The sequence below is a fragment of the Suricata suricatta genome, chromosome 11 (assembly GCF_006229205.1).
Source record: "Suricata suricatta isolate VVHF042 chromosome 11, meerkat_22Aug2017_6uvM2_HiC, whole genome shotgun sequence".
NCBI classification, from domain to species: Eukaryota; Metazoa; Chordata; class Mammalia; order Carnivora; family Herpestidae; genus Suricata; species Suricata suricatta.
The window spans coordinates 20,141,310-20,161,058 of NC_043710.1; the positions used below are offsets into that span (position 1 = coordinate 20,141,310).

Below are 19,749 nucleotides of genomic sequence, written 5' to 3' on the forward strand. Positions count from 1 at the left end.
ATGAAACATTGCTGACTTTGAAGGTGGAGGAAGAGTATGATAAGCCAAGGTATACAGGCCACCTCTAGAAAGTAGAGAAGGCAAGGGAGCAGATTCCCCCCTAGAGCCTCTGCAGGAAATGCAGCCCTTGCCATCATTTAAGTTTAGCCCAGTGATATCCAGGATAGACTTCCAGACATGCAGGATAATATACTTGTGCTGTTTTAAGACACTAAGTTTGTCAGAATTTGTTATAGCAGCAATAGAAAATTAGTACATTTTTACAGTTCTGCATAGACTGGAGTAGAAGGGGGAAGAAGTGCAGTAGTCCTCGGAAGAGGACCCAGCCTGTGTTGAGTAGTGGGTTTCTGAAGAGCTCCTGATGTGCTAAGGGTGAAGCTGGGGCACAGTGGATGATGAAGCGGCAGACCGCAGCAAGACTGAACAAGCAGGCTGGGCCAGTATTCCAGGTTCACTGGTCATGGGATAGATTCCTTCTTTGCCTATTTCTTCATTGCTTTAAAATGATAAAATGGTTGGGACACCTGGGTGGCTCAGTTGGTTAAGTGTCCAACTTCGGCTCAGGTCATAATCCTGTGGTTCGTGAGTTTGAGCCCTGCGTCAGGCTCTGTGCTGACATCTCAGAGCTTGGAGCCTGCTTCAGTTTCTTTGTCTCCCTCTCTGTCCCACTCCTGCTCGCTCTCTTCTCTCTCCCAAAAACAAACATTAAAAAAAATTTAAAAATGATAAGATGGTCAATCAATTAAAAAAAATTTTCTCTATTTCCTTTCTCAGCAAGATGACAGGCAATAATGGTGGCCAACTCTCCTGCTCTACCCAGTACTAAGGGACTTCCTGGGATGAGAGACGTTCAGTGTTAAAGTGAGAACAGTCCCAGGGTGACTAGCAGTGTTGTTCACCTTACTATATTCCATTCATTCCCAAAACATATTTAGGTGAGAATGTTTAGCATAAAAAGCAAATAAAAATAAGCAAAAGCAATCTTTGACTATTACAGTTTTAAAACTTTGGTTCATGACTTCAAAGTATATAAAGGGATATTCTCAGACTTTCCTATAAAACCAGAAACTACATAAACTCAATCTTGAGAAATAATGCCACATTTAAAATTTTGTGGGCTGCCTTAATCTAATAGAAGACATAGAAGGAAATGAGCCAAATTGGCTTAAAAATTTTTTTTTAAAATCATGCAGTCATGGAACTGTTTATTTGAAGGGACTTTAAATTTGTCAAAATGAGTTTCTTAGAGAGCCTAGTGCCTCTGGGATACTTCAGAGACTACTACAGTCAGGCACAGGAGGAGGACCAAATGAGGCCTTCCCCCTCCACTCAGGCCTGGACTCAAGCAATCTATAGTTTTTATTTCACATTTTCACATGCAAAAGCATTCTTTTGTTGACATATGAGAGAGGTCACTGTTTTCATTCAAATCTATTTTTTCCCAAGTAACGAAACAAAATCCCAGAGAGAGAAATTATTAGTCCAAAGTCACATAAATTACCACCTAAGTCTCCTGACCAGACTACATTTCTTTTCTACAGGCACCTAGAATTGTCTTAGGGATACGTGTAAATGTGGTTCTCTTTTGAGAATATCTTGCCTGATAGTAAGACAGATATCAACCACCTAATTATCTGTAAGGTCAAAACTTATACAATTTTTTTTGTTGTATGAAATCATAACATTATTAAATGTTAGAGCAAGAAGAAATCATTTTTCAGTTCTCTCCTTTTAGTTAGGATCCAAGGAGGTTAAGTGAAATTTTCTGAGGTCATTCAACTAATAGATGGCAGCATCAATAATGAAATTCCCAGGGAATTTAATGATACCACACTTCTTCCTTTTGGTGTCAGTTGCTCTTTTATTTTCTTAAATGAACATCTGTGAAATTATTCAAGTCCAGCCTTTACTCTTTAAAATAACTCTAGTAAATATTGCCAAGATAAAATATTCAAGTAGTAAAGTGTTAATTGTTGATGAGTTAAGAACTGTAAAAGGAGAAATAATGACAAAATTTATTTATCAAGTAGAGTCAATCTTCAAGAGTCCTCAGACATATTGATATCGGAAAGAAATAGTCTAGTCCAAAGGCTACTTTGACTTAGTCTAGCCATTTCTCTGAATAGAAACAGCACCGAGTTTAGTTTACTTCCTGAGTAAATAAAAGCTATGCTATTCGGGATGCCAGGAGAAAAGATGTTGTATGTATCACATGTCTGATCAAAGTACATTTGTGGCTGACACTAAACTGGGGATTGCTGCTTTTTGAGGTGACAGGAGCCAAAGTTGAGGAAAGAACTCTCACTCACCACGTAGCCTCTTCTTGAAACTCCCCCAGATTTACCAACAGCCTTCTCCTTGAGTGAAGGGTTCTGGAGTCTTTGATCTCTATCCAATGGGATAGATCACCCACTCTTTCAGTAAACTTGTTCAGTAGGGAGACAGAATGAGTGCTTCAAAGAAGGAAAAGAAAAAGAGGAACACTTGGAAGGTCTCTGGCTAGATATGTTATGTATCATATCTCAGTCAACACACAACACCCTAAGGGATAGATTTTTGTATTATGATTCTCTCTATTTCAGGTGACAGAGTCATAACACACACCATGTTAAGCATATCTGGGAGTTGAAGGTCTCATGTAGTTGAGAATTTTAGGAGTTTTAAGCCTTAAGATATGTGAGCCTCAGATACTTTCTTTCTCCCTCTACCTCTCTTTCTTCTCTCCTTCTCTTCCTGTTAGAGCATTTTTCAATGCACAGCAGGATTGACTATACAGTTGGGACTTCTGGGCTTAAATCTCTTGAGTAACTCAGAGGATTCTAGTTAGTCTTGCAGTGACCATTCTAAAGCCAATCTTCATAACTAAGGAGGTAGATATTATGACTGGTCAAATCAGCATTATATGAGCAACCCTGTAACAAAGGAGGGGGTAGAAATAACTGGAACAGACAGACCCATAGAGGCCATGTTGAATGGTGGAGGGTCAGTTTCCTCCCCCAAAAAGACTTATGCTGACAAAAAGAGGATGACTGGATTAGCAAATGTGAAGAAGGGTTGATTAGAGTGTAATTTTCTCGATTGGAAATGAATGAACAAAGTATCGGAAAGTTTTCATTGTTCTTTTAAAGTTTGTAGGACTAATTCATACATGATAGACAAGAACTGGAACCATTTTATTGGACTCTGAAGTCTGTACTGTGTCTGCTTTAGGCCCTGTGGCACTGCAGTATTCATAGACCCTTGAAAGGGATAGGTTTTTTTAAACATTAAAATTACTATATTCAATTTAATAATAGAACTAAAAATCGTGCTACTGAGTTGTAAAAATGATTATTTGGGGGAAAATATAAATGTTTCTCTGGAAATTGGTTAGCAAAGAGGTTGGGTTTCATTGTGTTCTAAAATGTTTTAAATGGGACATCATGATCTCTTAAGACCTCATTAGAGGAGACTTTTACTGGCTTAAAATGGTTTTTTACATGATTTGAAGACTTTCCTCACCTACACAGCTCATCATCAAAAAATTACTATCTTAGCTGTTCAAATGGGGTAAGACAAATCTTTTTTTTTCATAATATTTTATTGTCAAATTGTTTTCCATACAACACCCAGTGCTCTTCCCCTCAAGTGCCCTCCACCATCACCACCACCTGTCTTCCCCCCTCCCCCCTCCCCCCCAACCCTCAGTTCATTATCAGCATTCAATAGTCTCTCAAGTTCTGCATCCCTCTCTCTCCCCAACTCTCTCTCCCTCCTCCGTTCCCCCTGGTTCTCCATTAGGTCTCTCTTGGACAAATCTTTTATTCCTATACAATGCTAATAGGATTTCAAATTGGCTCACTTTTTTGGCATGGGGAAATTTGGCCAGATAAATCAAAATCCTAAAAAAAGATATTTTTTAATTAAGAAAAAGAACCCTACACTTGGAATTCACTTGAAATGATTTATCCTACAGAAATAATCAGACAAGTACATAAGTTTGATTTCACAAGGAAACCCCACAAAGTGTTAGAGATAATAGAGAACTTGGAAACAACCCAAACATATAGAGGACTAGCTAAATAAATTATGCAATAATGCCCAATTATTATGCAATAATGCCCAAGCAATGTGCTAAATATTGTACATAATACTCAAGGTACTTATTTATCTCATTTCATTTCTGACAATCAGTGGTCTACAAATTAGATATTATCTCCATTTTCTTCCTCTTCAGTGAAAGTAATAGAACAAACTATGATTTGGGGAAAGTAAGTTAAATGTCAAGAACACTTATTTTTTAATTAGCAGAGAGCCTGGACCAAGTTCAGGTTTATCTGACTCTAAAACTGTTGCTTTTAATCATTATACAATATTCTTATTTATCTATTCAATGTAAAAATATCCTATGATTTTAAAAATAGTATATTGATCTATATACACATGAGAGGTATTTATGAAAATTATTAGGTTAAAAAAAGCAGGTAACAACTGAGAATATATATTGGGTCCCAATAATTACTTAAATTCATGTTTACTTTATGTATTTATATACACTAACTTGTTAAGCATTATTATCTTTGGGTAATGAATATAGGCCATTTTTACATTCCTGGTTTTATTTTTCTGTAATGAATTAATTATTTATAATAAACATGAGATACTTTCCTAATTATAAGAGTAAATTAATTACTGCCATTTTTGGAAAAGAAAAAAGTATCTTGTCCATCATTTCTCATCTCATTCCATCTGACTTGGTAATTCACCTTGTCAGATACTGTAGTCAATATGATTTAGATCATTTGTTATTTGTATCTAAACCTTCCCAACAGCAAAGTTTTGATATGTAGGAAACTAGGTGCCTGATTAACAGGATAACAAAATTGAATTCCTACGGCAGAAGACTCCAGTTTATAACGGAATCTTTATGCTTCTACTTGGGAAACATCAGCAATGGCTAAAAATAATTTTTTAAAAATGAGTTCAAATATTTTCAACCTCCAGAAAGATTCAGGATTCATTCGACTCTGGGAAATGATTAGGCTTTCTGCTTAATCCCCTGCTGAATTCATATCTTGCTAATCCTGTGCTGTTCTGTGAATGATTACAAAGCTCTGACTCACTAATGCTCCAATATAAAAAATAATCATTATTATTCCTTGACCAAAAGGACTTTTGAAAAACTGCAAAATATTTCTCTGCATTTGAAAAATGGAGGAAAAACTATAAAACTAAAGTTATTAAAAATAAGACATGGCTTTAATTGAATAATTTACTCAATGAGACAATTTTGAAGGATTTTCTGTCTTTTGTGTTTCTGAAATTATAAGCAGAAGTTCTGGATTGTTTCTGGCCTCTTTCTTTCAATTGCAGTAATACGAGGAAGACCAAACAAGGGTTAGACTCACATCCAAATTCAACACCTTCCATTGACAGACAACTAATGGACAGGAAACATGTATTTTTCATGATGTAAGAAAGCTTTAAAACAGAATGTCAAACTGAAGATGGGTCTTGGATTTCACAGTGACATACCATAACACCAGTCCCTTATGACTTCAGTCCATTTTTCTCCTTCTGATATTACATGTCCACAGGGATTCTTGCCCCAAATCTGTGAATAACAAAATAGCTTTTAAAATGCTCTTGAAGTTTCTTGCCTAATGGTTAAATCTGCTGCCAGCATCCAGTGACAAGTGAAGAGAATAAGGGCACTCATAGCTCTTCAAACTGAGGTCCTAATTATATTTATAAAGGGACAGAAAATTTCTCTGTGCTTTTTCTCTAACATTGGTACAATTCCCCAATACCAGTATACAGAATACACATCTTTTCTTTACACTTGATCATAGCCAAAAGGCCAAGAAGCAATACATACCTTTTCTTTTACAGAAATATAAGTGCTCCCACCAGAAAACCAACAGAATGAATCCTATTCTACTTTGAGCTTCATGGTCAAATTCAAGGTATGTTGAGAAAAGGGATGCACTATAGACTAAGCTGACAACTTAGAACAGAGGAAAGAACAGAGGTGAGGATCAATATATGACAGGTGTCAAACCTGACATGTTTGCAAGCACTCTTTCTACATGTGATTTCCTGTCCACCAAAATTCTTCCAACTCTTGACTTTCCTACCATAGACATTTCTTTGCTATCTAGAAATTTCCTCACTTCACACATGCAACACTGGGAAAATAGTTCCTTTGTGTCAGGGTATTCGTAATAGAACTAGGTCATAAGCAAATCACTGAACATCAAATCTGAAAGGAACTTCAGCGATGTCAAAATGGATGACAAAACCAATAAGTACAACTACTTTCTCCCAATCATTGATAAATTCGGGACTACAACCAGCATCTTTTGATCTTCTTTCCTGCCATCCTCTTGTCTCTTCCTTTCCAGCTGTGGCTAACCATCAATATAATGGCATGTGTTATATATTGGTTTAACAATTTACAAACCCAAACTAAATAAAACTGGCACCCACTTAAGTCCAATCTGTGTGTAGAGTTGATCCAAAGGAAAAAGAATCCAGTAGAAAGCTCTTACTGAAACAATTTTAATGTTTACTTGGTCTCTGGAGAAAATGGCAAAGGATAGATGGCAGTGGGGGTTGGGGGTTGGGATAGTAATGACCAGGGAAAAGGGGAGAAGACAGTTTAATTTAAGCAATGGTTCTCTATTTGGCTCCTCAGAGAATATTTAGCAGTAACTGCAGACGTTGTTTGTTACAACTTAGGGCTTCTAGTATAAGATGTATACTGTCTTCTAGTATAAGAAGTATATGATGCTTCCAAACATCCTTACAAAGTATATTACGTTCCTCCACAACAAAGAATTATCTAGTGCAAAATGTCAATAATGCCGAATTTCAAGAAACTCTGTTCTTAAATATATCTTTGAAAATTTAGCTGTTGGGCTACCCAACTTTTCTTCCCTTCACTTTCCATTTCTGTCACAGATTCTCTTAATGCTGAAAAGAACTCTTTTCTCTTATAACTCATTTTTTTTTTAGCTCTCTCTGCATTTTGATTTGTATCTTTGTCTTCATGTACCATATCTACTATTTCCTTACTTTCTTAATATAACCCCTCCTTAACCATGGTACAAAAAGCAGAAATCCTCTTGGAAAGACAAAGATAGGATTATTGTCAGTAGGAAAAAGAGAAGTTACACACATCATGCGTATGTTAAATAACCAGGCTATGAGAAATCTCTATACTTTTATATTTCAACTTCTGACCAAGGGATTGTAATTGCAGACTAATTCCAGAATTTCCCAGCAAAGAAAAAAGGAGGTTTCTCTGTATGTGGCAGAATGTGAAAAGAAAGCAAATGAGGAAGGCAGGGACATTCAGACTTACTGAATGTAAGGACAACCTGTCCAAGACTGTAGACTGTGGGAAATTCCAATGGCTCATAAGGCGACCTTCACTGAGCTAGCTCCACTCCCAGTCGCATTTGGATTAGGACCAAAAGTTATCGGGGTGCCTGGGTGGCTCAGTCGGATAAGCCTCCCACTTCAGCTCAGGTCAGATCTCACGTTCGTGGGTTCAAGCCCTGCATCAGGCTCTGTGCTGACAGCTAGCTCAGAGCCTGGAGCCTGCTTCCGGTTCTGTATCTCCTTCTCTCTCTGACCCTCCTCCTCTCATGCTCTGTCTCTCTCTGTATCAAAAATAAATAAAACATTAAAAGAATTTTAAAAAAGTTAACATCTGCAGGAATAATAAACTCCTTGATCCTATATTCTTATATAACATGAGAATATATAAAGGGAATTTTATGAACTGATGCAAATGGACAATTAGAGGGAGAAATAAAACTTCATTTCTGAAAGACAGGTATGTATCCTTTGCTGTTATCAGTTGCAATACAAAACACTATCAAACAAAGATCTTAAAATGTTTATGAACCATATGGGCCTACCAATAGGCAAGCATTTTATGTGACCATTTTGCTATTTTATGAAAAATATGATAAAGAAATTTTGTTTATCCAGAAAAACGAAAGTCCAGGGAGAAGAATAAAAATGAACCCACTATTTTTAAACCCACTAACTTTTTAATATGTGGAAGATTACAAGATGTATATTCATGTTCTATCTATACAATTCTAGATATCAGGGCTTTCTTTTTCTCTTCTTCTTCTTTTTTTTAAGAATGTTTATTTATTTATTTTGAGAGAGATAAAGAGGTCAAGCAGGGAAGGAGCAGAGAGACAAGGAGAGAGAGAATCCCAAGCAGGCTCTGGCTGGCTGCCAGCACAGAACCCAGTGTGGGACTTGAACTTACAAACCATGAGATCATGACCTGAGCTGAAACCAAAATTCTGACACTTAACCAACTGGGCCTCCCAGGTGCCCCACCTCGTATTATTCTTAATGGAAATTTTGTAATCAAGAATTTTAGAATAAATTATGGATTATTTGAATGTGAAATAAAAGTATAGAAACTTACTTTAAAGAGCCTTTCATAAACAAACTACAGATTAGTAAATTATAACAAAATGCTTAATAAGCCATTACACATATATTTCACTGATTTTCCAGACACTAAAAATAACATTTTTAAGTATTTTAAAGAACATAGAAAAAACCCCAGCATATGCAAATTATCTCATTCTTATTTAATTAAAAACAAACATTATTTTTAGAAAGAGAACTTCTATAAAAATTCCAAAATGGTGATTTTATTTTTGCTTCTATGATTATGAATAATTTTTTCTTTTTTATTTATTTCTATGCTTACAAAACTTGTTTTTGCAATGAAAAGATTTTACTGTTAAATAAGGGGGTAAATAAATGTTATTTTTAAATGGGTCCTATAGAGAAATTTTTCTTTTTCTTTATCTAATGCATTGCTAAAATCATTTCCATATCAGTTCCATTCACTCAATCTTGGAAAACAGGGAAGAAAATGCATCTATAATAAATGAAGACAGCAAACAACAAAATGTGGCCAAATCTATAAATCCCTTTGCTTAGCAAAGCAATTTTTGTGGCTGCAACAGTTGGAATCAATTACCCTAGGCTTTAATACTTTAATGTAGACAGAGTCTTAACTTCCAGAGTTGGAGCATGTGAAAGATTCTCTTGCACTGGGCAGAGGGGCTAAGAAAAAAAGACCAATTTGATCAAAAATGACTTCATTTCACGAATCATTATGCTATTACCCTGTGCTTGAAGATATGCAGTTTGAGCGGGGTCATGATTTAGCAGACTCTTGAGACTCTGCTGTCTAATTAGCATGGCTCTCGGAAAACTGAGCTCAGCTCATTTCTCATTGAGTCTATAGAAGACGTGTTTTTCTCTACCATCAGCATTATGCTAGTTTATTAGTCCTGCGTTATATATGTTACAAATGGAATTTATTTTTGACTCAGAAAAACTCAATGAACAGAATTTGGCCACGATAATATCTCCAAAAAGTCAAGAAAAGCACAACTTTCTAATGCTCCGGACCCACGAACAGACCAGGTCTGGTGTTTTAGTTTTACAAACCTTGATTTGCATTGCTGGTCATCAAGAACCTGGAATCCTGTCATTGCAAAGGCCACCTGGTCATTTGAACTTTGAGAAATGTTGCTTCTAATAGTGATTGTCTTATCATTTTTTGGATCTAGGGAAAAATTAGACAAAAAGGCCTACAAAGAACTGCTTATAATGAACCAACCCATATATGTGCAGAGGTCTCTTTTAACCTACAAGCTCGTATATGGTGGTCACTAGAAATGTCTATTTGAATGCTTCATGCACAAGTCAAATTAACATGCTAAACATCAAACCCTGTTTTTCTTGTTTCTTTCTCTTTTTCATGTTACTGTGGTAAGAACACTTAACATAAGATCTATCTTCTCAACAAAATTTTAAGAACCCTTTACAGTATTGTTATCTACAAGCACAATGTTGTATAGCAGATCTCAAGAATTTGCTCACCTTGCATAACTAAAACTTTATGTCCTTCGGTAAGCAGCTCCTTACTGAACTCTGGATCTCCTGATCGGGTATTTCACTCATCTCAGCAAAAGTTCTTTATTATCAGAGAAGCAAGAAACTTTGAAATTCTTAACAACTTCCCACTTGTTCTCACCACATCTCACTTACCACAAAGTCTTTTTGATTCTGTCTCCTAGATTCTACCTCTGAGATTCCACTTTCTTTGCTTCTGATCTAGTGGCTGTCCACTTCTCTCTGTCTCCACTTTCATTTCTTGGTTTGTGCCACTGTTGTAGTCTTTCTAGCTGTATAGGTGGATATTCATTCTTCCCCCCTTCTACTCATTCCTCATACAGTAGCCAAAATGCTTCTGATATATTCTAGAACAGATTCAAGCACTCCCTTGGCTATATGTCCTCATTACATATAGATTAAAACTCAGCTCTTGAATACATGGTCTATCGTGACTTATCTTTGCCTCCTTTAAAAATTTCCCTGCTGCTACTTTCCTCTGTTATATGCCACACTCCAGTTACCATCAAATACAGCAATGTTTTTCCAGCATTAAGGCTCTTTTCCATCTAAGTTTATGCCACTTAGTTTTTCCTGGCTAAACATCTGCCCGTTCTTTAAATCACAGCCAAAATGCTGCTTTCTAGACACAGCCCAGCCTGAGCGCATAAGTGAATACTTCTCCAAGTTGCAGATTGTGGAGAACTAACTTGGCACAGGGCTACAGAGGAGAATCTTCATAGATCTGCAGGAGCAAAATCAGGAGCTGAAACTCACACTTGAAGACTCTCTTGAGCTGTGTAAGCTCACCGCTTACCTCTACCTCTACCTCTACCGCAATACCAGAGGTTTGGCCCTGACAAGTTCTTGGACTCATTTACTCTACCAGTATAGTTCCAATATGACTCCTCTTGTAGTTAGCAATAATTTAAGACTCTTAACATACTACAAATCAAATCTGGATACTCAAGAAAAGTATAAACTTTGGATACAAAGTATGGGTTGTTTTTATAGGGTCAGTAATTTTTCAGAATTGGGGCACAGTGTTGGTTAACGACTCAGCTCCTACACTTAAGCATAGGAATAAACATAAATTGTGCCTTAGCACCTGCTGAAATCCAGGCCATGATGTTGCCTAATATTTGATTCACCATCATTAGTCGTCCTCATTGAAGAAGCTACTTTGAGTTATACAACCTGCAGTGCTCTAGACACAAACATATTTTTATAGTGTGTTTCCCTTCTGTATTATTTCAACTCCTACACTACTTACATATTTATAGAAGCCTCTGGTGATTCTTAATGATGTTGTTCAGTTTAGTTTCTTAATAATTTCCTTGGTTTTATGCTAACATTCCTGCTGTTGATTGTTCTTTTATTTTAATTATGCTGCATTCTAAGCAGTGCTTCTGGGAGTGGGTTGGAGTTTATGCTGCAGTACATTACAGGTGAAAATAACTTTTAAAATCCTGTTAGAATAAAATCCCTACCCTTCACACTTTGGCAGGGGTAGGTGGGAAGGGCCCCATCAATATTAAAAAGTTATATTACTTGACCGTAAGGGTTGATGGGCAACTATGTAAGTTAGCAAATACAAATTATGGTAGCTAAATATGCATTGGACATGCATTACCTGCCTAGCGTGCGTTAGGTGCTCTATGTTCATTCTTTCCTCTAATCCTTACAATCCTGTAAGGCATATGTTATTAATACACCCATTTGCCTCGCATGGAAGCAGACTGCTAGAAAATCTCAGCACTTTGGCCAAAGACATGCAGAGCCAAGCAGTGGAAAGAAAGGAAGCCTTGTCTGACTCCACAGCCCATGCTTTCAACCCCTCTGCTGCCCTTCTGTTCAAGTAAAAGTAAATCTTAACCCATCATAAAAGCTGGAAGGAAAAAGTATACCTTTTAACCCAAACTTTTCCTTGTTTACAAGCACCAGGGAATTTTAAGAAAAATTGTCTTGTGGGGCCACCTGGGAGGCTCAGTTGGTTAAGCAGCCAACTTGGGCTTAGGTCATGATCTCAGGGTTTGTGGGTTCCAACCCAAGTCAGGCTCTGTGCTGACAGTTCGAAGCCTGGAGCCCCCTTCGGATTGTGTGTCTCCCTCTCTCTCTGCACCTCTCTGTTTGCCCTCTGTCTCTTTCTCTCTCAAAAATAAACATTAAAAAATTGTCTTGCTGTGGGGTTAATCACTTAAGAAGAGATAGTTGCAATGTTCAAAGCTGGAAAGAAATCAAGTAATTTTTATTCAAACTTGGATGAAATATCTTGTTCAAAAGAATGTAACACTGGAATCACAGAGTACTGATTTTGCATGCTGTATTGCTGGGTGACGCTGGGCAGCAACTTAAACTGTCCAGTCCTACCTCTGCAGGTGGAAATAATAATAATGATTACATAGATAACGTGTAGGTGTGCCAACAACACTAACCCCATCTTTGGCTCTCCATCTTGTTCGTGTCCATGCCATGACCTCCCTGGGGCTTTGATTTCCAGGCCCTTAGAGGTTAATATATGTCCTGACCAGAATGCAGGGAAGCTTGTTTTGAACTTCTCTAACGTGTACCAGAACAAGCCACTATAGATGACAAATAGTGCTGCCTGATCCTTTACATCGCTTTGGAGAAGTAGTAGATGACTGCCACACAGGTGGCCTCACTTTAGAGAACTAGTAGATGACTGCCACACAGGTGGCACCACTTTAGGTAATTACCCTCTGACCTCACTGCCTCTCGCTCTATAAAAGCGGTGGATTAAGATCCCAGATTGAGCAGAATATAGCTGTGTCACACTTCGCTTGTCCAGCTGCCTGATTTCCCCAGTCAGTAAGTTACCCTAAATACCTCTCTGTAAACAGTATGGGGGGCTTGCTTTGTCTTTGTCTCAAAGTGTTTCCTCGGTTTGGGGGAATCCTTAACCCTCCTTCCTCCAGCTTCTGACATATTGGTGGGTAGATATATAGGATCAAATGAGGTAACGTGTAGAGGATGCTGCACATAGTGTCTGTCATATATTTTCCTTATCGGTATGATTCTCCCCTGTTCTTTTTCTGTTTCATCTATAGAGCAATAAATAATTCCATATTTTTGTCCTATAGACATCACTTAGGTAGAATAGATGCCCAGGGGGTGGTCTGCCAATCACTTCACTGGCCCTTGCTCTTCAGGGTCTTCAGTTTTGCTGTCCCCCTGGCCATTCTTTTACCACATCAGGCACATCTTCCTGTGGGGCCCCTTGCAGTGGCTCTTTGTTCTGCCTGGAAAGGTCTTCCCTAGATATCCCCCTAAGTTACTCCCTCATCATCTCCAGGTCCTAGCTTAAAGATCACCTTCTCAGTGGAGGCTTTTCTGACCATTTTATTTAAAATTGCACATGCAGACATCTTACTCTACCTGGATGCCTTCTGGGCTTGATTCCCCTGAACCAAAAATTTATGTTATGTATTTATTATATGTGTCTCCCACCCCCCTGGATTATAAACTACATGAGGACAGAAATGTTTGCCTTCCCCACCCCCACCCCTGGCTTATTTTCATTATCTAGGACCATATCTGGTGCACAGTAGAAGCCCATTAAATGTGTTGAATAAATTAATGAATAAATGGATGGTTTCTAAAATGAATGCTTTCAATAGAAAAATCAAAGAATGTAAATATCAATGTGGAATGTGTTGAACTGAACATTCCATGGGATTGGATGGAAGACTGAAGTATTACTATGAGTAGAGGGATCCTACTAGGATAGCTTAGTTTTTTGAATGGGAGTGGGAAAGCAGTGCAGCACGATTTAAAAACAGCAAAGACGACAGCAGCAACAAAACAGTTATACCCATGATAGACAAATTGAAATGAATTTCAAAAGAAAAGGACTTGGACATCCAGTGATTTATCTACTCGTTGACATCCCATACCATTTTCTGTGACTACGCTTAAAAAAGTGTAATGACTTATGCCTAATTTTTCCCTGTTTTCTGTTTGTGTCACATGCAAATGTATGGTATGGGTTTAAGAACTTGAGCTCAGAATTCAAATAAAACTCAATTAGACTGAATCCAAATCTTGGCACCTCCACTTTCTGAAGTCCTGAAGCTTGGAAAAGTTAGCAAACTTTATAGGTTCCTCTTTTGTAAACAGCATAAGAGCAGTACCTACCTCACAGAGTCATCAGGAGGGATTAAAGAGGTAAACATGTGTAAAGGGTTTAGAGCAAGCACCTGCCCCACAGTATGTGCTCCACCGGTGAACTTTTACAGCTTTTCTTGTTCTTACTCCCTGGTAGACTTAAGCTGCAGAAAAAATTATGTATGTGTATACATGTGTGTGTATATATGCACAATGTGTATGTATATATGTGTATATATGTATAATATTTATTACATATATTTTATTTATCTGCTCACAAATATTTTCCTGTTGTGAAATGTGTTTGAGAGGGATTGAAAAGGGGTAGAATCTTCCCAGAGGATTCCTCCATTAGTTTTACCACATAACATGAATTGAAATGGATTTTTAGATTACAATAATAAGGACTGCTTTTGATTTGACAGCCTTGTCGGATGTGAATGAAAACTGCGGTTTTAAAGTGGTTATGTTCTATGGATGAAACTGGTCTTATTGAATGCATTGATGAGAGTTTTATGGTTTTTTACAGATTTAATCATAAACCATTTTTTATGAATGAGTGAAAATAGTATTTGTAAAGGCTAATAAATTTCTTGACAAAAATATATTTAACTATATATGTGTATGTATGTATAATTATCGAATAAATTAATATATCAGAAACTACAATGGAAAGTAAGTCAGAAACAAAGAAATGTCAGTACTCAAGGAAATTAACAATACCACAAAGTAGAGAGGAAGTGATAATAAAAGGTAGGGAACTTGTTGGTTTGAGGAGAGTCATTAAAAGTAGTGTTATAAGCAGCACCTGGTTGGCTCAGTCGGTTGAGCATCTGCCTCTTAATTTCAGCTCAGGTCATCATCTCAGTGATTTTTGAGCTACAAGTCAGGCTCTGTGCTAACAGCATGGAGCCTGCTAGGGATCTCTCTCTCTCTCTCTCTCTCTCTCTCTCTCTCTCTCTCTCTCTCTCTCTCTCTCTCGCCCTTTCTCCCTCTCTTTCTCACACACACATAAAAATAAACAGACCTTTAAAAAAAAAAGTGGTGTCATAAAACAAAAAGTGATGTGACAAAATGGGTGTAAATCATAAAAAATTTACCTCCCAATCTACTTACCTATAATGTAGCATTTATAGGGGTGGTGATTTTAAAATAGACGCCCAAATGGTTTGCTATCTCCTCTTGAAGAAGTAGAGCGTATTTTCTCTTGGAGCTAGTGAGTTGCTTTTGGATAAGTAAAGTGAAAGTGGCGATTTCCATCCAACTACTGAGAAAAAGTCATAAAAAGGCATTGGGACAAAAAATGAAATGTTGTTCTCAATCAAATCTTTAAAAAAAATCCCACTTTTCACACATTCATGTTTTGTTTCACTTCCTAAACCATAAATTCCTTGAAATGATAGCTTTTGCCCAGTTCTTCTGTTGCCTTAGAATCTGCCACATAGGTTAACCTGCCGGATAGTAAGCCCTCAATCAGAGTGTATTTGATTGGCTATCATCTCCATATTTTTATGAGGCTCTTCTTGACTAGAATATAAACATCATAATTTGATATTTTTTAATCACTGTGCAGATTTTTACTGGGCTAAAAATAGAGATTCGAAGATGGCAGAGGACTCCTGTGGGATTCTGAAGGCTCCATCTCTAGATGTGACCATCTTCTGATCAGTTCGACATTGAAGGAATCATCCAGCTGGTTCATGGTAAGTCCATGACCTTGGTGCTAGTGATCATATGATCTGAGTCTCAGCTTCTTTTCCTGTTCTATATGAATGATAAAACTAGGGTTATCTTGAGGAAACAGTACATTAACCTCTGGAGTGCTTAATAAGTGTCAACAACTATTATTTTTATTTTTACCTTTCCCTCTTGTCTCCGGTTTCCTCCACTGAAGGACCTGTATTGATTTAGATCTTGCTTTAGACCTATTTTAGTATTTCTTAACCATGGAGGAAGGACATGGAAAGGGCCTTAAGTATATGCTATGTATGGAAGTAAAGAATAGGGATAAACATATTAAGATCAGCCCTACATAAAGTCTGAAACAATGCAACCAAGAAGATAATACTTAATGACTTTCAAAGGCATAGCCAGTAACGGGAACACACCAAGATAAGACCAAGAGAATACAGATAAGACATGGAAGAGAAATTTCAGAGGAAAAAAGAAATTGTTGCCCAGAGGTCCATATTCATGCTTAGTTGTAATCCCCTGGCCATCAGCATCACAGAGGGACACAAGTAAACATGCAGAATACTATAGGGATATTTGCATTTTTATATGAACAATTTTTTAATGATGTCACTGAGAAATGTTAACTAATTTCATTTTTAATTAGTTTTAGGGTGTAGAAGAATTAAAAGTAGTTATATTTAGAACTTATTTAATTAAAATGGATAAACTATATTTCAAGTGCATAATATAGATAATCTCACTAGGTCCTACTCCTGGCTATACTACTGACTTAATTAATTGGGAGAATTGCAGCATATTAATGAGAAGAAAATAGAAACCATTGCCTTCTTCCTTTATTGTGATTGCAAGCCCTTCCAGGTTCTGGATAAGTGGGTAGTTGATATTGAAGGCAGGAAATGTTTATTATTCAGTGCAGTAGGCTGAGGTGACATTTCTTATCATTTCAGCATAACTGTGCCAGAGGGTCTGTAAATAGTATTTGCCAAAGGCAATTTTACACATTCATAATATTCTTTGATGTCTGGGCTGCACCCAACTGACAGAGCCCCCAAGGCTATCTTTCTGCTCCTCTTGCAGGCTGATAAACCAGCGTGTGGGTTTACAGAGAAACAAAACAAACTCAAGAAATTTCATTTTGTAATTTCTGAATTAAATTTACCTTAAGGAAGCCAATGCCTAGCAGATAGTTGCCATTTAATAAGCAGTTACTGAGTGAGGGGAGGCCCGCTTGCATCCAGGTTATGGAGAATCATTTCAAGAAGGATGTTTTAGCTGCAGGAAATATTCTGGGTAGATTTGACTTTATGCTGCTTCTGCATAGGAAAAAGAAGATGAGAAAATGTGAAGCCCTCATTCTCAGCAGCAGGGATAATAATTAATAATGAATTAATATTTATTACATTCCTACTCTGCTGACCGGTTGAGAGAACTTTTGTACATTCACTCATTTATCACAGCGGTAGACTTAGAAGTTTGATGAGGAAACTGAATCACAGATAGATTGGCCAAGAGCACACAGCTAGTGAGTAGTAGCACATTAAAAAATACAAAACACTGGGGGACTCGAGTGGCTCAGTTCGTTAAATATCGAACTCTTGGCTTTGGCTTAGGTCATGATCTTCTGATTCCTGAGTTCAAATCTCCCATGGGACTCTGCCCTGACAGGGTGGAGCCTGCTTGGGATTCTCCCTCCCTCTCTCTCTGCCCCTCTGCTGCTCCTGCTCTTTGACTCTCTCTCTCCTCTCTCTTTCTCTCTCTCTCTCTCTCTCTCTCTCAATAAATAAATTACTCAAAAAAGAAAAAAAGAGTCATAGTCTATTTAAAACAAATTTAAATGGGGCTCCTGGGTGACTCAGTCAGTTAAGTGTCTGTCTTCAGTTCAGGTCATGTAGTAGCTTTCATGAGCTGTGTTGGGCTCTGTGCTGACAGTTCAGAGCCTGAAGAATGCTTCAGATTCTGTCTCCTTCTCTCTCTGTCCCTCTCCTACTCCCATTCGTTCTGTCTCAAAAATAAAAGATAAAAAAAAAAAAGATCCTAGACATATTTCCTATCCTTTACCAAAACCACTATTTGTTCAGGCCCCAAATAACCCTATCTACTTCCTCTGACCCAGGAAGTACCCATAATGTACCTTGTACATTTTATTTCTGAAACACCTAGTTTTCTGAAACTATTTATGTAATTATGGTTTTTTGGGGTTTTTTTTTCTATTTGTGTCTGCCAATTAGAATATAAGTGATTTGAAGTTTCATCTCCTACAGTTTATTTATTCTCTATCTCAACACAGGATTAATTTAAAAGTCTGACATCCATAATGAGGTATTAGTATTGTTTGTTTGTTTTGAATGATGTCTAGTCTCTTCAACCAGATGTTCAAGCCATTCTGTCATGTGATACCCTTTTATCTTTTCAAATCTGCCTCCCCCTAATGCAAAATAGCCTTGTTGTCTCCTTGTAGATTAGTATATCCTCCTTAGTTCGTCCATGGTATGCAGTCTTCTCTTTTTGGCGCCAACAGCCCTATTCCCTCCTGCATGTTTGAACCTAATTCTGTTCTCTAAGATGCAACTGTAGCCAGACTCTCATTCGTGTTGATTTCATTGACATTCATCACCATCTTCTCCCTGCGCCTGTGGTTCCAAGATTTTTTTCCCTTCAGCTGTCACTTTGTAGCCTTGTGCCTTGTACTTTGGTAGTGCCAAAGGAGTAATTCAAGTCTACAACAAAATATCCTGTACTTGTTAGGTTTTCTCTCCACTGTATCTCTTGCGGCATTGGACATAGATTAGGTTATCAGTAAATAATAAACTGATAGCTACCTATACTGCTCATGTGGTTTATTGCTAGGTAATGAAAAATGATTATTACTGTTAGTGTGAAGGATGCTATGCTCTCTTGCCCAGACCTTATATCAGCAAAGGTCCTTTCCTCCTAGCTTCTGAGAGTGCAGTGGAAAGAGAGATTTGACTGTTGACCTATTTCAGAGATTGCCTCTACTGAAGAGACACCACCCTGCCTGAGCCTCTGTGCCCCTTCCTGGGATGCCAATATCCATGACTGCTTTACATGAAAGTATAAAAGCCCAATACCATTGCTCCACTCAGAACAACTCTGACGGGTCATTTATGCTTCAGAGCTCCCCATCGAGTGACCTGAAGTCACCATTGAGGCTGCATGGCAGCCTGAGTTGTTCTTCTGTCAAATTCTGCTTCCTCCCCTTCTGCAGCTTATCCCTAGCCCACTCCTGAAAGAACTTCCTACATTTTAAACCTCTCAGTGTCTGGGGCGTGGCGGCACACCTGGGTGGCTCAGTCAGTTGAACATCCAACTTTGGCTCAGGTCATGATTTCACAGTTCGTGGGCTCACTGTTGTCAGTGCAGAGCCCACTTCAGATCCTCTGTTCCCCTTTCTCTCTCTGTCCCTCCCTTGCTTTTACTCTCTAAACAGATATATATCTCCTTAGAGTCTGCTTTGCAGAGAACCCAACCAGTAATCCTCACTATTCATACACTCCATAATCATACATATTTCTTTTCTAATCATGAGGATAATCAGGGATATGGATGAAAAGAAGTAAGAAAGACAATCAAAAAGACAAGGAGGGGGAATCGGTGAACTTCTCTTTGCATATTATGGAAAGTTTGTTTTGTTTTGCTTATTCATTGGATCATTTGCCCTAGGCAATTTTGCTCTGATTTTTAAAAATCATTATCTCTATAAATGTAGATGATGAACATTGTCTTTAAAAAATGATGCATAGGAATATATTTGATGAAAAAAATTAAAATGATCCTTTAGGTTGCAATGCACAGTTGTGGTGAATAAAATTGGGACACAGTGCCAGGCCACTCAACCTCTAGCCTCAAGGAGAGCTGATGCTGTCTTTTATTTTATCCAAGAAAAAGTAGGGAACATATCAGAATCGCCTGAGAGTGCTCCCTTTATGTATTTTCAAAACTCCAAACTTGAACACTCAGAATGCCCTAAAATAGGAAGAGTAT

The 19,749-nt window shown here is 37.7% G+C and overlaps 1 long non-coding RNA gene across 2 annotated transcripts in view; it reads left to right on the forward strand.

Moving 5' to 3' along the window:
* The first annotated feature begins 4,170 nt into the window (after nt 1–4,170).
* The window catches only part of LOC115271928, a 41,249-nt gene continuing 25,670 nt past the window's right edge, over nt 4,171–19,749 (forward strand). For both annotated transcript variants that reach the window (XR_003900158.1, XR_003900159.1), the window contains exons 1-3: nt 4,171–4,250; nt 5,872–5,945; nt 15,626–15,755. This is a non-coding gene — a long non-coding RNA (uncharacterized LOC115271928). The remainder of the gene's footprint in view (nt 4,251–5,871; nt 5,946–15,625; nt 15,756–19,749) is intronic.